The sequence below is a fragment of the Hypanus sabinus genome, chromosome 12 (assembly GCF_030144855.1).
Source record: "Hypanus sabinus isolate sHypSab1 chromosome 12, sHypSab1.hap1, whole genome shotgun sequence".
In the NCBI taxonomy this organism is placed as follows: Eukaryota; Metazoa; Chordata; class Chondrichthyes; order Myliobatiformes; family Dasyatidae; genus Hypanus; species Hypanus sabinus.
In genome coordinates, this window is record NC_082717.1 from 79,279,604 (window position 1) to 79,294,580 (window position 14,977).

Sequence of the window (14,977 nt, forward strand, 5' to 3'; positions counted from 1 at the left end):
CGGCTCTCCTGCCTCTATCTTATCTATCCCTTTCATAATTCTATGTTTCTATAAGATCTCCTCTCATTCTTCTGAAATCCAGTGAGTACTGTCCCAAGTGACTCTTTCTCTCTTCATAGTCTAACCCCCCACCCTCCCCATCTCTAGAATCAACCTAGTGAACCTCCACTGCACCACCTCCAAAGCCAGTGCATCCTTCCTCAAGGAAGACCAGAACTGCACAAAGTACTCCAGGTGCGGCCTCACCAGTACTCTGTACAGTTGCTGCATAATCTTCATGCTCTTAAATTCAATCCCTCTAGCAATGAAGGCCTACATTCCATTTATCTTCTCAATAACCTGCTGCACCTGCAAACCAACCTTTTGTGATTCATCTACAAGCACTCCCAAGTCCCTCTGCACAGCAGCATACTGCAATCTTTTACTATTTAAATAATAATCTGATCTTTCACTTATCCTTCCAAAGTGGGTGACTTCGCATTTACCAACATTGTACTCCATCTGCCAGACCCTTACCCACTCAATTAACCTATCTATATCTCTCTGCAAACTCTCTGTATCCTTTGCACAATTTGCTTTTCCACTCACTTTAGTGTCATCAGCAAACATAGATACATTACACTCGGTCCCCTCTTCCAGGTCATTAATGTATATCGTGAACAGTTGCAGGGCCAGTACCAACTCCTGCAATGCATTGCTCACCACTGATTGCCAATCAGAAAAATACCTACGTATTCCAGTTCTCTGCTTTCTATTGGTTAACCATTCCTTTAGCCACACTAATACATCACCCCCAACTCTGTGCTTCCTTAACTTATGGAAGCCTTTTATGTGCAAACCTTATCAACTCTGAAAGCTGATATAGTTAAAATAGGATACCCAATCTTGAAATGTCCTTCAGGTTTCCCAGTCACGTCATTAAATGATACAGAGAGCTATACAGAGCTATATAGCATTGAAACAGGCATTTGGCCTATAAAATAGATGTCAACTTTTAGGCACCTATTATAATAGGGTCAAATAAATTTATGCCACTCAGAAAGCAGAATATATCGAGAATAATTTGAAGTACTTTATTAACATACTATGAAGAAATACAAAGAAGACAGAATATAGGAAGGCATATTGTATATCTGGCAGAACAAGAATGCTTTATTTCATAAAAAGTAAAGGAACATTTTAAAATATTGCCAGTATTCTAAAGGAACTGTTAAATATGTCTGCTTCCTTACACCAGTATGATAATGAGATGTGTCCATAGCAAAAGATTAATCAGTAAACATGAATTCATTTAACATGTTTTGTCTTCTTCTTTTGTATCACTCTGGTGCATTTCTGATTCAATCTTTGTGAAGTATTTAGAGACAAATTGATTGTTACTTACCTTCTTGGGCCCTTAGCTCCCAGCGGAGCATAGGCTACCAATGATCTCCTGTCTCCATTGTCCTCTGAAGATGGTGGTATTGTTGGAGTTCACCAACACTTCTGCAATCCGTTGCATCCACTCTGCAGAGGATTGGCTTCTACAGCCTCACCAGAGCCCTGTTGGCCAGCCTTACCCATTTCCACCTCTCATAATGGGGTGGTAGGGTGGACTTTGAGAGGTAAATTGATTACTAAATATGTTATAAACACAAGAGATCCTGAAGATGCTGGAAATCCAGAGAAACGTACACAAAATGCTGGTAAAACTCAGCAGGTCAGGCAGCATCTATGGAAATGAGTAAACAGTTGACATTTTGGACCGAAACGTTTCTTCAGGACTGAGAATGAAAGGGGGAAGAACCCTGAATAAGAAAGTGGGGTGGGATGGAGGAGGGCAAGCTAGAAGATGACAAGGGTAGGAGTGGGGATAGGAATTGAAATGGTTGGCCATTGGGAAAGTACGCTTTTTGCGTTGGAGCTGAGGTGCTTGACAAAGTGGTCCTGCACCACTATGTAGGGTCTCATCAATGAAGAGGAGAATGCGGCAGGAGCACTGGGTATGGTAGACAACCCCAGCAGATATGCATGTGAAGTTCCATCTGCAAAAAGTGGAATTTCCCTGCATCCAACCAATTCAATTCTTATCCCCATTCCCCTTTCCAAATTTCAGTCCATGTCCTCCTCTACTGCCACAATGAGGCTACTCTCAGGTTGGAGGAGCAACAACTCATATTCTGTCTAGGTAGCCTCCAACCTGATGGCATGAACATCGATTTCTCCAAATTAATTGATTTTTCCCCTCCTCATTTTTTCTTCTCCATTTCCTATCTCTGGGCTCTTAGTTCTTCTTGCCTGCCTATCACCTGTCCCTGGTGCTCCTCTCCCTTCACTTTTCCCATGGTCCATTCTCCTCTCCTATCACTTTCCTTCTTCTCCAGCCTATTTCCCACTTATCATAGCCCTCCTTCTTACTTCACCACCCTCTCCCACCCACCTGGCTTCTCCAATCACTTGTTCTCCTCCTTCCGCACCCCCCCCCCCTTCCTTTCCAGTCCTGATGAAGGGTCTTGCCCCAAAATGTCAACTGTTTATTCACTTTCACAGATGCCTGCAGACTTGCTGAGTTCCACCAGAATTTGGTGTATATTATTTAGCATGTTATCTGTCTTTGTACGGAAACAATGGAAAATGGTTAAAATCTATAAATATTCATTTTGGCACAAAATGAGTCACTTCTTTTCCCTGTTCAAAGCTGGTTGAGCTTTGAAAGTAAATAATATTCTGGAAGAACACAAAGTATTTTTATTATACCTATATACCTCTGCCTGTTTGGAATTCTAGATACGAGATCATTTAAGTTTTGCATTTTTTGTTTGGATTTGTTTATTATTGCAGCTTCTCTTTGCAATGAACAATTATAATTATATTTAATAGAACAGAGGTTCTTCAATGGGGACATAAAAAGACTGAAGGTGCTGGCATCTGAAGAGACAAACAATCTGCTGGAGGATCTCAGTGAGTGGATCAACAGCTGCAAGGTCAGGGAATTGTCAATATTTCAAGTTGAATTCCCGCCTCTGCGCACAGATGCTGCTCAACATGCAGTATTCCCCCAGCAAATTTTTCTTTGCTTCATCTCCTTCAGTCAGTCCTGTCGAGGTATTCACAATTCTTCCTGTGAATGAGAAGATATTTCAAAGTTCAAGCTCATTTATTATCAAAATATGTATGTCTCTCTCTCTCTATCTTTCTATCTCTCTCCCACCCTCCCTCTCCCCCTCTCTCTCTCTTCCACAAACAGCCATGAAACAAAGAAACACCATGGAACCTGTTCAAAGAAAACATCAAATGATCAAGGTACAAAAAAAATAACAAATCACACAAATGGCAAAAAAATTGTGAAATATACAGAGAATATAAAACATTAAACCATAGAATACTTGAAACAGTCTAGGAGTGTTCAACTTAGTTCATTCACTGCAGGCTGCCGAGCCAGTCTGCCTCAATCAAAATGGTGCAAAATGGTATTAAAAAAGAAGTAGAAAACAGAAACACATATAATATGAACTGCAGAGTCCAATCCACAAATCATGTTGAGTAAACTTTGCCCAAGACCCAAGAATCCATTTCGATCCTCCAGCAGCAGCACATGAGAGGGAAAGAGAGACCAGAGACATGCAGGCAGACGATGCTGAAAACCTGCACACCTTCCACTCTCATCTTCATTGATTTCAGTCTTGCTCTGTACACTTTATTCGGCGAGAAATGGAATCTATCATGGGCTCACACCCCAGCTCCAGGTTTCTTAGTCTCCACACTGCACACTCCTCTCCAAGCCTCTCCGAACTTCCTCAGACACATCAAAGCACCAGATCACTGAAATGATCCAAAAACACACCATCAAAATATCAATCACAGGCTTGGTGGGGTGTTGAGAGGATTAGGAGATCTGGTTCAAATTGAAGGAAGATGGCTATCCATTTGCCCTCCAATTTTAACTCAGGACAAAATGATTATCAGAAAAAGTTCTGCTAAATGTTTGCTCGCAGTAAAAGGGTTTACTTGCTTTGACAAGAAAATTGCTACCTGCAAGTTATGTCAATTTGCTTCGCACTGAATAAAGATGGGAAAACATTGCACTTAGGTTCTTTATCAGTCTTTGTGTGTAGTTTTTCTTTGATTCCTTTATATTTTTTGTTCTACTGTGAATCCTGCAAGAAAATTAATCTCAGGGTAGCACATGATGATATTTGTGTACTTTGATAATATATTAACTTTGAACTTTTGAAAATGGGATGAATTTTCACTCTGATTAGCTGTTTCAACTCAGTGCAGGAAGCAGTCATCCCATAATTATTTGTTGCGTCAGAAGTCATTCACCATGTTTTAGCTGATCTTTTCTTCTAAATGCAATTGGTTGATCACAGCTCCTCAGTTATAGGTGAAATAACTGTTATAGTGACATATATTGATCCTCCAGAAGAAAGTGATGCCAACGAGCAATGCCACCTCAAGCAATATTTTGCAAATGGTCTACAAAACTGTTTCTTTCTCTTCTCTTACATCTTTTTCTTTTAAATGTGGCTCTGGTATTGTTGGAGCCTATGATTTACAGTTTGATGGTATGTTTTCGGGGCAATTGAGCGATCTGGTGCTTTGCTCTCTCCAAGAAGGTTCTGTGAGGCAAATGGCCTTGAGACTATGAAACTTAGAGACAGGGCGCAAGCTCATGATCTACTCCATTTCTTGCAGATCCCGCCAATTAAAAAGTTGAGGAAAATTGAAAACATTGAAGGCGAGGAAGCATTCAGCACCGTCCACCAGCTTCTCATTCACTGCTTCTGGAGGAAGGAGACAGCTTGCGATCCTTTTTCTCCCTTTTTCTCTCCTCTCTCTCTCTCTCTCTCTCTCTCTCTCTCTCTCTCTCTCTCTCTCTCTCTCTCTCGCTCCCTCCTGTCAGAGGATGGTACCAAAGTTTTGGATCTGTGATTTCCGGATTGGACTGTAGTTCCTGATCGCTCCTTTTTCTATTGATATTTAGCTATTTTGGGCGATTTTGAATCAGTAAGGCCTTAAAGATAATGAACACTGATCTGAACAGAATATGGACATTCGATTTTGTGTTTTATACATTGTGTTTTCACTCATACTTCTTGTTGTTTGTGTGATTTGGATTTTTTTGTGCATGGTGGGTGGCTTTTTGTGTGGGGAGGGGATGATGTTTTTCTTTGAATGTGTTCCATGGTTTTCTTTGTTTTGTGGCTGTAAGGAAGACAAATCTCAGTGGTGTATACCACATATATACTTTGATATTAAATGTGCTATAAATCCTTCGAATACATCACTGTTAGTGCTCATTCAATAAAAGGTGCATGGTGCAAGCCATATTGAGTCCACCATCACCAATCCCTCCAAATAATCTCCAAACCATCCAGCCCACAACCTTCCATATCCCCACTCCCAAGGGATACATCGAAGTTGCTCAGAGAGTATCTACATTGGCCTGACATGCTGAATTCTTACAGCATATTCTGTTTTTCATCCAAATTAGCCTAATCAGTAAACTGTGCCTGGGCCAACGTCATACGCCGGTATCGTAGTTATAAGAAAAGCAGACCAGCTTGCCACACTCCAGGCCGCTGAACGTGAATCAATTTCAAGAAGTTTTAGATATTACAGTAAAAAGTAGAGTGGTTTTTCTTCATCCATCCAACAGTTTGCTAGTTATCAGCTGTGCACCCATCAGAACATCTTAGATTTCTGTGTCTGCACTCTGTGGTGTGGAAGAATGGGAAATGATGGAAGTGTCTGGTGGAGCTGTTTGATTCCAGCTGCATCCTTAAACATACCACTAAACTAACGGCAAAGTCAAATTTGAGTCAAAATTGAGCTTATAGACATGTTTACTGTACGTAGAACACAGAGCAAAGAAAACACAGAAATCTACAGCACATTACAGGCCCTTTGACCCACAATCTTGTGCTGACCATGTAACCTACTCTAGAGACCGCCTAGTATTTCCCTAGTGCATAGCCCTCTATTTTTCTAAGCTCTGTGTACCTATCTTAGAGGCTCTTAAAAGACCCTATTGTATCCACTTCCACCACCTCTGCTGGCAGCGGATTCCACACACTTACCAATCTCTGTGTGTAAAACTTACCCCTGAGAACCCCTCGGTACCTTTTTCCAAGCACCTTAAAATTATGCCCCCTCATGTTAGCCATTTCAGCCCTAGGAACAGCCTCTGGCTATCCACACAATCTATGCCCCTCATCATCTTATACATCTATCAGGTCACCTCTCATCCTCTGTCACTCCAAGGAGAAAAGGCCAAGTTCACTCAACCTATTCTCACAAGGTACACCCTCCAATCCAGGCAACATCCTTGTAAATCTCCTCTGAATTTTCTATAGTATCCACGTCCTTCCTGTAGTGAGGTGATCAGAACTGAGCACAATACTCCATGTGGGGTCTGACCAAGGTCTTATATAGATGTAACATTACCTCACAGTTCCTGAACTCAGTCCCACAGCTGATGAATGCCAGCGCACCATATGCCTTCTTAACAACACTGTCAACCGTGCAGCAGCTTTGAGTATCCTATTGATAAGGACCCCAAGATCGCTCAGATCCTACACACTGCCAAGAGTCTGACCATTAATATTATATTCTGTCTTCATGTATGGGCTGGTGTAATAAAAAGCTTACTTACAGCAGCATTACAGGCACATAACCATCAGATACACAACATTCACAAGGAAAATATAAATTAAACAAATTACACAAAATCTTATAATTAGAACAAGAAAAGTACATTGCAGTTCGAAGCTGTCAAAGTGGTCATAATGTTGCTTAACTATGGCAGTGATTAGGGTTGTGCAGGTTGGTTCCTGAACCAAATGATTGCAGGCAAGATGGTGTTCTTGAATCTGCTGGTGTTCGATCTCAGGCTTCCGTACCTCCTGCTTGTTGGAGGCTGTGAGAAGATGCATAGTCCAGGTGGTGGGAATCCTTGAAGATATGTATTGCCTTCTTCACCTCGTGTGATGGGGAGGGATGTGCCCATAATGTACCGAGGTGAATCAAGTACTGTCTGTTGGATACTGAGCTGAGTCGAGGAGTCTCTATTGGATGATGGGTATGGATGTGCCCATGATGTACCAACCCAAGTTGAGTACTCACTGTTGGACGATGGGTATGGATGTGCCCATGGTGTACCAACCCATGGTGAGTACACACTGTTGGACGATGGGTATGGATGTGCCCATGATGTACCAACCCAAGTTGAGTACTCACTGTTGGATGATGGGTATGGATGTGCACATGGTGTACCAACCCAAGTTGAGTACTCACTGTTGGATGATGGGTATGGATGTGCCCATGGTGTACCAACCCAAGTTGAGTACTCACTGTTGGATGATGGGTATGGATGTGCCCATGGTGTACCAACCCAAGTTGAGTACTCTCCGTTGGACGATGGGTATGGATGTGCCAATGATGTACCGACCCATGTTGAGTACTCACTGTTGGATGATGGGTATGGATGTGCCCATAGTGTACCAACCCAAGTTGAGTACTCACTGTTGGATGATGGGTAGGGATGTGCCCATGGTGAACAGAGCTGTGTCGAGTACTCTCCGTTGGACGATGGGTATGGATGTGCCCATGGTGAACCAACCCAAGTTGAGTACTCACTGTTGGAAGATGGGTATAGATGTGCCCATGATGTACAGATCCATGTTGAGTACTCACAGTTGGATGATGGGCATGGTTGTGCCCATGGTGTACCAACCCATGTTGTCTACTCACTGTTGGACGATGGGTATGGATGTGGCCATGGTGTACCAACCCATTTTGTCTACTCACTGTTGGACGATGGGTATGGATGTGCCCATGGTGAACTGAGCTGTGTCGAGTACTCACTCTTGGATGATGGGTATGGATGTGCCCATGAGGTACCGACCCATTTTGAGTAATCACTATTGGACGATGGGTATGGATGTGCCCATGATGTACCGACCAATGTTGAGTACTCTCTTTTGGACAATGGGTATGGATGTGCCCATGATGTATCGACCCATGTTGAGTACTCACTGTTGCACGATGGGTATGGATGTGCCCATGATGTACCGACCCATGTTGAGGACTGTCTGTTGGACGATGGGTAGGGATATGCCCATGATGTACTGACCCATGTTGAGTACTCTCTGTTGGACGATGGGTAGGGATGTGCCCATGATGTACCGACCCATGTTGTCTACTCACTGTTGGACGATGGGTATGGATGTGCCCATGGTTTACCAACCCATGTTGTCTACTCACTGTTGCACGATGTGTATGGATATGCCCATGATGTACCGACCCATGTTGAGGACTGTCTGTTGGACGATGGGTAGGGATATGCCCATGATGTACCGACCCATGTTGAGTACTCACTGTTGGAAGATGGGTATAGATGTGCCCATGATGTACAGATCCATGTTGAGTACTCACAGTTGGATGATGGGCATGGTTGTGCCCATGGTGTACCAACCCATGTTGTCTACTCACTGTTGGACGATGGGTATGGATGTGGCCATGGTGTACCAACCCATTTTGTCTACTCACTGTTGGACGATGGGTATGGATGTGCCCATGGTGAACTGAGCTGTGTCGAGTACTCACTCTTGGATGATGGGTATGGATGTGCCCATGAGGTACCGACCCATTTTGAGTAATCACTATTGGACGATGGGTAGGGATGTGCCCATGATGTACCGACCCATGTTGTCTACTCACTGTTGGACGATGGGTATGGATGTGCCCATGGTTTACCAACCCATGTTGTCTACTCACTGTTGCACGATGTGTATGGATATGCCCATGATGTACCGACCCATGTTGAGGACTGTCTGTTGGACGATGGGTAGGGATATGCCCATGATGTACCGACCCATGTTGAGTACTCTCTGTTGGACGATGGGTAGGGATGTGCCCATGATGTACCGACCCATGTTGTCTACTCACTGTTGGACGATGGGTATGGATGTGCCCATGGTTTACCAACCCATGTTGTCTACTCACTGTTGCACGATGTGTATGGATATGCCCATGATGTACCGACCCATGTTGAGGACTGTCTGTTGGACGATGGGTAGGGATATGCCCATGATGTACCGACCCATGTTGAGTACTCTCTGTTGGACGATGGGTAGGGATGTGCCCATGATGTACCGACCCATGTTGTCTACTCACTGTTGGACGATGGGTATGGATGTGCCCATGGTTTACCAACCCATGTTGTCTACTCACTGTTGGACGATGGGTATGGATGTGCCCATGGTGTACCAACCCATGTTGTCTACTCACTGTTGGACGATGGGGATGGATGTGCCCATGGTGAACTGAGCTGTGTTGAGTACTCACTGTTGGATGATGGGTATGGATGTGCCCATGGTGTACCAACCCAAGTTGAGTACTCACTGTTGGAAGATGGGTATAGATGTGCCCATGGTGTACCAACCCAAGTTGAGTACTCACTGTTGGAAGATGGGTATAGATGTGCCCATGATGTACAGATCCATGTTGAGTACTCACAGTTGGATGATGGGCATGGATGTGCCCATGGTGTACCAACCCATGTTGTCTACTCACTGTTGGACGATGGGTATGGATGTGGCCATGGTGTACCAACCCATTTTGTCTACTCACTGTTGGACGATGGGTATGGATGTGCCCATGGTGAACTGAGCAGTGTCGAGTACTCACTCTTGGATGATGGGTATGGATGTGCCCATGGTGTACCAACCCAAGTTGAGTACTCACTGTTGGATGATGGGTAGGGATGTGCCCATGGTGAACTGAGCTGTGTCGAGTACTCTCCGTTGGACGATGGGTATGGATGTGCCAATGATGTACCGACCCATGTTGAGTACTCACTGTTGGACGATGGGTATGGATGTGCCCATGATGTACCGACCCATGTTGAGTACTCACTGTTGGACAATGGGTATGGATGTGCCCATGGTGTACCAACCCAAGTTGAGTACTCACTGTTGGATGATGGGTATGGATGTGGCCATGGTGTACCAACCCATTTTGTCTACTCACTGTTGGACGATGGGTATGGATGTGCCCATGGTGAACTGAGCTGTGTCGAGTACTCACTCTTGGATGATGGGTATGGATGTGCCCATGAGGTACCAACCCATTTTGAGTAATCACTATTGGACGATGGGTATGGATGTGCCCATGATGTACCGACCAATGTTGAGTACTCTCTTTTGGACGATGGGTATGGATGTGCCCATGATGTATCGACCCATGTTGAGTACTCACTGTTGCACGATGGGTATGGATGTGCCCATGGTTTACCAACCCATGTTGTCTACTCACTGTTGGACGATGGGTATGGATGTGCCCATGGTGTACCAACCCATGTTGTCTACTCACTGTTGGATGATGGGTATGGATGTGCCCATGGTGAACTGAGCTGTGTCGAGTACTCACTCTTGGACGATGGGTATGGATGTGCCCATGGTGTACCAACCCATGTTGTCTACTCACTGTTGGACGATGGGTATGGATGTGCCCATGATGTACCAACCCATGTTGTCTACTCACTGTTGGACGATGGGTATGGATGTGCCCATGGTGAACTGAGCTGTGTCGAGTACTCTCCGTTGGACGATGGGTATGGATGTGCCCATGATGTACCGACCCATTTTGAGTACTCACTGTTGGACGATGGGTATGGATGTGCCCATGATGTACCGACCCATGTTGCGTACTCACTGTTGGACGATGGGTATGGATGTGCCCATGATGTACCGACCCATGTTGCGTACTCACTGTTGGACGATGGGTATGGATGTGCCCATGATGTACCGACCCATTTTGAGTAATCACTGTTGGACGATGGGTATGGATGTGTCCATGGTGTACCGACCCATGTTGAGTGCTCTCTGTTGGATGATGGGTATGGATGTGCCATGATGTGCCAACCCATGTTGTCTACTCACTGTTGGACGATGGGTATGGATGTACCCATGATGTACCAACCCATGTTGTCTACTCACTGTTGGACGATGGGTATGGATGTGCCCATGATGTACCGACCCACGTTGAGTACTCTCTGTTGGACGATGGGTAGGGATGTGCCCATGATGTACCAACCCATGTTGTCTACTCACTGTTGGATGATGGGTATGGATGTACCCATGATGTACCAACCCATGTTGTCTACTCACTGTTGGACGATGGGTATGGATGTGCCCATGATGTACCGACCCATGTTGTCTACTCACTGTTGGACGATGGGTATGGATGTGCCCATGGTGTACCAACCCATGTTGTCTACTCACTGTTGGATGATGGGTATGGATGTGCCCATGGTGAACTGAGCTGTGTCGAGTACTCACTGTTGTTTCTTATGTTCCTATGCATTTGAATTGTCATACCAGGCCATGATGCAACCAGTCAGGATATTTTCATCAGTACATATAGTTTCATCCTTCATGATGGCCTGCCTGGTATATTCACTTCAGGTTCACTCGCTGACTTCAATTAAAAAGGTAAATTTACCTTTGCTATTTGTTCAGTTTTCTTTATTTCTCTAGATATTTATGATTTCAATTATTTAACAGCAGTTTAAGGGCTTGTAGATCAATTTTTTAAATTATTTAAGTCAGTTTCAAAAGTCTTTGATTTTTTTCTGATTGTCAGGGCAGTCCCTGCTCAGTGGTGGGGTTCATCACCAACAGCAATGAGACAGCCTACAGGGAGGAGATGGAAGAGCTCAAGACCTGGTTCCAGGCAAATTATCTCTTCCTCAACGTCAACAAGACAAAGGAGATGGTTATTGACTCTAGGAGAACACACACCATTTACACACACCTTTCTGTTGGTGGCACAGCGGTGGAAACTGCAAGCAATTTCAAGCTCCTGAAAGTGCACATATTGCACAAGCTCTGATCATCCTAGAACACACCCTACATGGTCAAGAGAGCTCATCATGCCTTTAGCTCCTGAGGAGACTGAAGAGAGTTGAACTTTGCACATCTCTACTCATGTTATCAAGGACGCATATACAGAAAGGTGCTGGGCAAGAGCCAGTAACATCATGAAGGATTCGTCCCATGCTGCTCAAGGACCATTTGTCCCGCTCCCATTGGGGAGGAGGCTGCGTAGCATCCACACCAGGATCACCAAACTCAAAAACAGTTATTTTCCCCAAACTCCACCATTTTTTTTCTTTCCTGTCAGTCACGTCAAGTACAGCCCAGCATCACTTTATGGGCATAAAAATTAATCTATGTATATAAGCTACCTTATGTATTTATCTTTATTCTAGTCTTATTGTTGTGCTCTTTATCCTTTGTGGGGTTTTTTTTCTGCTGATCCAGAATAACAATCCGTCTGTTCACCTTTACACTTGTGCACAGAAAATGACATCAAACAATCTCGAATCTTGCTGAGATGTTTTCAGCAGTGAGGCTTCTAGATCACTGGCAGCTTCGTGGCTTCAAAAGTATGGCTCAGGCTGGATTCAACATGACTCATCTATTCAGTTTGTAACAAGAGCAGCATACTCATCCCTTAGGCAACGCTGCCATTTCTGCTCTTGCAGTATTGACCACTAGAAAGCCAAACGAAGGTTCAGAAGATGCATCACCTGTTGTGACAGTGAGCTGAGTCACTGGAGATATTAAACATCTTTATACGTCATTTCAAGCAGGCTATGTCTAGTGATATATGTCCTTGTTTAGTGTTATGTCCACAAACGCACATATTTATAACATGAGCACACCATAATTGGCAAGACACCTCTGAATGCTCAAACACCTTTGATGGAATAAAGATGTCTGAAAGCTTCTGAAGACAGGGAGTCCAGACACTCAAAATTAATGTTGTGACAGTTGAATCTCTGAGTACACAAATATCACAACTTTTGATGCAGCAAATATGACTACCACCACGTTTGATGTTCTAAGTGACAATATCAATCTGGTCTGGAAGGTTCTTTTAATTCAGTCACAATGCAGCAAAATAACCTAGCCAGTGGTTTATTGTAGACCAATTAGTGTATGTCCATTGTCTTATGTTTCGCTGATACATATGAGAACGTCTCGTCATGCAAAGTCACTTCACCTTACTAACTATATCTCTGGAGAAGCCAACCTGCTGTGGGGTGGTAACCCGTGCTCTGCACACAGTACTGTTTGTTTGCAAAGCTTCCCCTTTACTATGTTTGCAATTTATATTAAGAACTGAAGATTGGTTCTTATTTAAATTAATACATACATAATCACATACATAGTTCCTTAACTCCTGAATCCCAGCCAGACCATTCTTTAGAAGCTGCCAATCCATTTGTTACTTGATGCAGCTGTGCAGAGCTGGTTGTGGGCCAGCCAGGAATGTTGCTTCCTTCCCCCACATCAATCAGGGCAGGGAGTGACCTTCACACTGCATACAGTAATGGAAGGCTAAAGCTGACCGGATAAGTTCACTCTGAAGGCGGTGGTACATTAATGTAAGGAAGAAGGAATACCTTTACTTGTGGGGATAAAAGTAAGTTATTGAAAATTCACTGCCTAGTTTCTGACCTATTTTTCTTCATACAACAGGAAATCTGCAGGAGTAATTGGATAGCATATGATTCTTTATGGAGGCTGGTGAAAAATTAGTGGCCCCCTTAGCAAAAAGCATTCGCAGCAAACAAAGCTGCATTTTTTAATGAAAAATTACCTGGGATCTGCATGAATTGTTCAGAGATTATTTCTGCCTTCAGAATGTCAGCTATATCTTGGAGTGATCAAAGGTATGTGTAAATTGGATGTAAGTGGCAGAAGATAATGGACTCTGCTAGAACTGATGTCAGATAATTGAGCGATCGAGTGCTGAGTACGTTCCAGTTCCCATCATCATTTGCCTCAGTACTACACTGTTAAAATGCCGCTTCAAAGGCACCTCCATAACCAAGCTTGTGCTCACCTGTCTTAACAGAATCGCATTTATATGGTGAACTTCATTATATCGTAAAGAAGAGCAGAGTAACACCAGTGCGAATGTAAAGTGCCCCACAAGGTTTAGTTCCTCTCTTTCTATTTTTTTCCATTCCCCATTCTGGCTCCCTTCTTGCCCCTTGTCTTCTCCTCACCTAACCATCACCACCCTCCGGTGCCCCTCCTCATTCCCTTTCTCCCCTCCTTCCTTATCAGATCCCTCCCTCTTCCAGCTATCACCACCTAGCTTCTCATTCACCTACCTACCTTCCAAGCAGCGCACACGAAAATCTGAAGGCCTGGCATAAACAATCGACGTTTCAGTCCTTTCCATTTTTTTCCCCATTGATGCTGGTACATAGCAAATCCATGTAATAGCTGCTCCCTTTTTATTGTATATGCCTAAGATTTGCTCAGCTTTTAATTCCATAGAGATTTTGTTCTGTTTGTTTTTGATATCAATTGCTGGCTTACTTATTGCGAGTCATAGGAGGAGTCCTTCCTCCGCGAAAAACATATCCTAATTAACTTCCTGTGACAAGATGCTATATTTATCAATACTTTATATAGAGTCCTTAATAGAGTCAAGTACAGTACATTAATACTTGATAGTATCAAATATTATACTGATGTTCTTTTCAATTAGGGCAGTCTTCATAATGTGTGCTGGTTACCCATCCATTGACAATCGCCTGTGCGATACCCTACAGGTAGGGATATGTGGTTGTTTCTTTGCTTGAATATTTGCATCTTGTCCTATTTTGCTAGATTGAATTGATCATAGGTAAAAACGTTAGAGAAGCTCAATTAAAAGAGTTGTCTCACCATGAACCCAATTTTTTGAAATATTAGTTAGTCTAGCAAAACAAATCAAAAGTTAAACAGTGCTGGTCCTGTTTTGTCACAAGAGTTTATGAGCTCTAAAGATTTATTGTTCAAACGGCTGAACACACGTGAAGTGAATACCACCAGCAGCTGTAATCCACTCACAGATTCAAGGTAGAGTTCTCTTTCCATTCATTCATATGCAACTTCAATACAGCAAACATCCCAAATACAACAGCAGC

The 14,977-nt window shown here is 43.6% G+C and overlaps 1 long non-coding RNA gene across 2 annotated transcripts in view; it reads left to right on the forward strand.

Annotated features, from left to right (window-relative positions):
* Nucleotides 1–13,361: 13,361 nt before the first annotated feature.
* LOC132402514 (uncharacterized) overlaps nucleotides 13,362–14,977 on the forward strand; it is a 33,486-nt gene continuing 31,870 nt past the window's right edge. The window contains exons 1-3 of one of the 2 annotated variants that reach the window (XR_009514938.1): nucleotides 13,382–13,438; nucleotides 13,533–13,726; nucleotides 14,557–14,620. This is a non-coding gene — a long non-coding RNA (uncharacterized LOC132402514). Of the gene's footprint in view, nucleotides 13,477–13,532; nucleotides 13,727–14,556; nucleotides 14,621–14,977 lie in introns of both variants that reach the window. The other variant, XR_009514939.1, reaches the window with a different exon arrangement.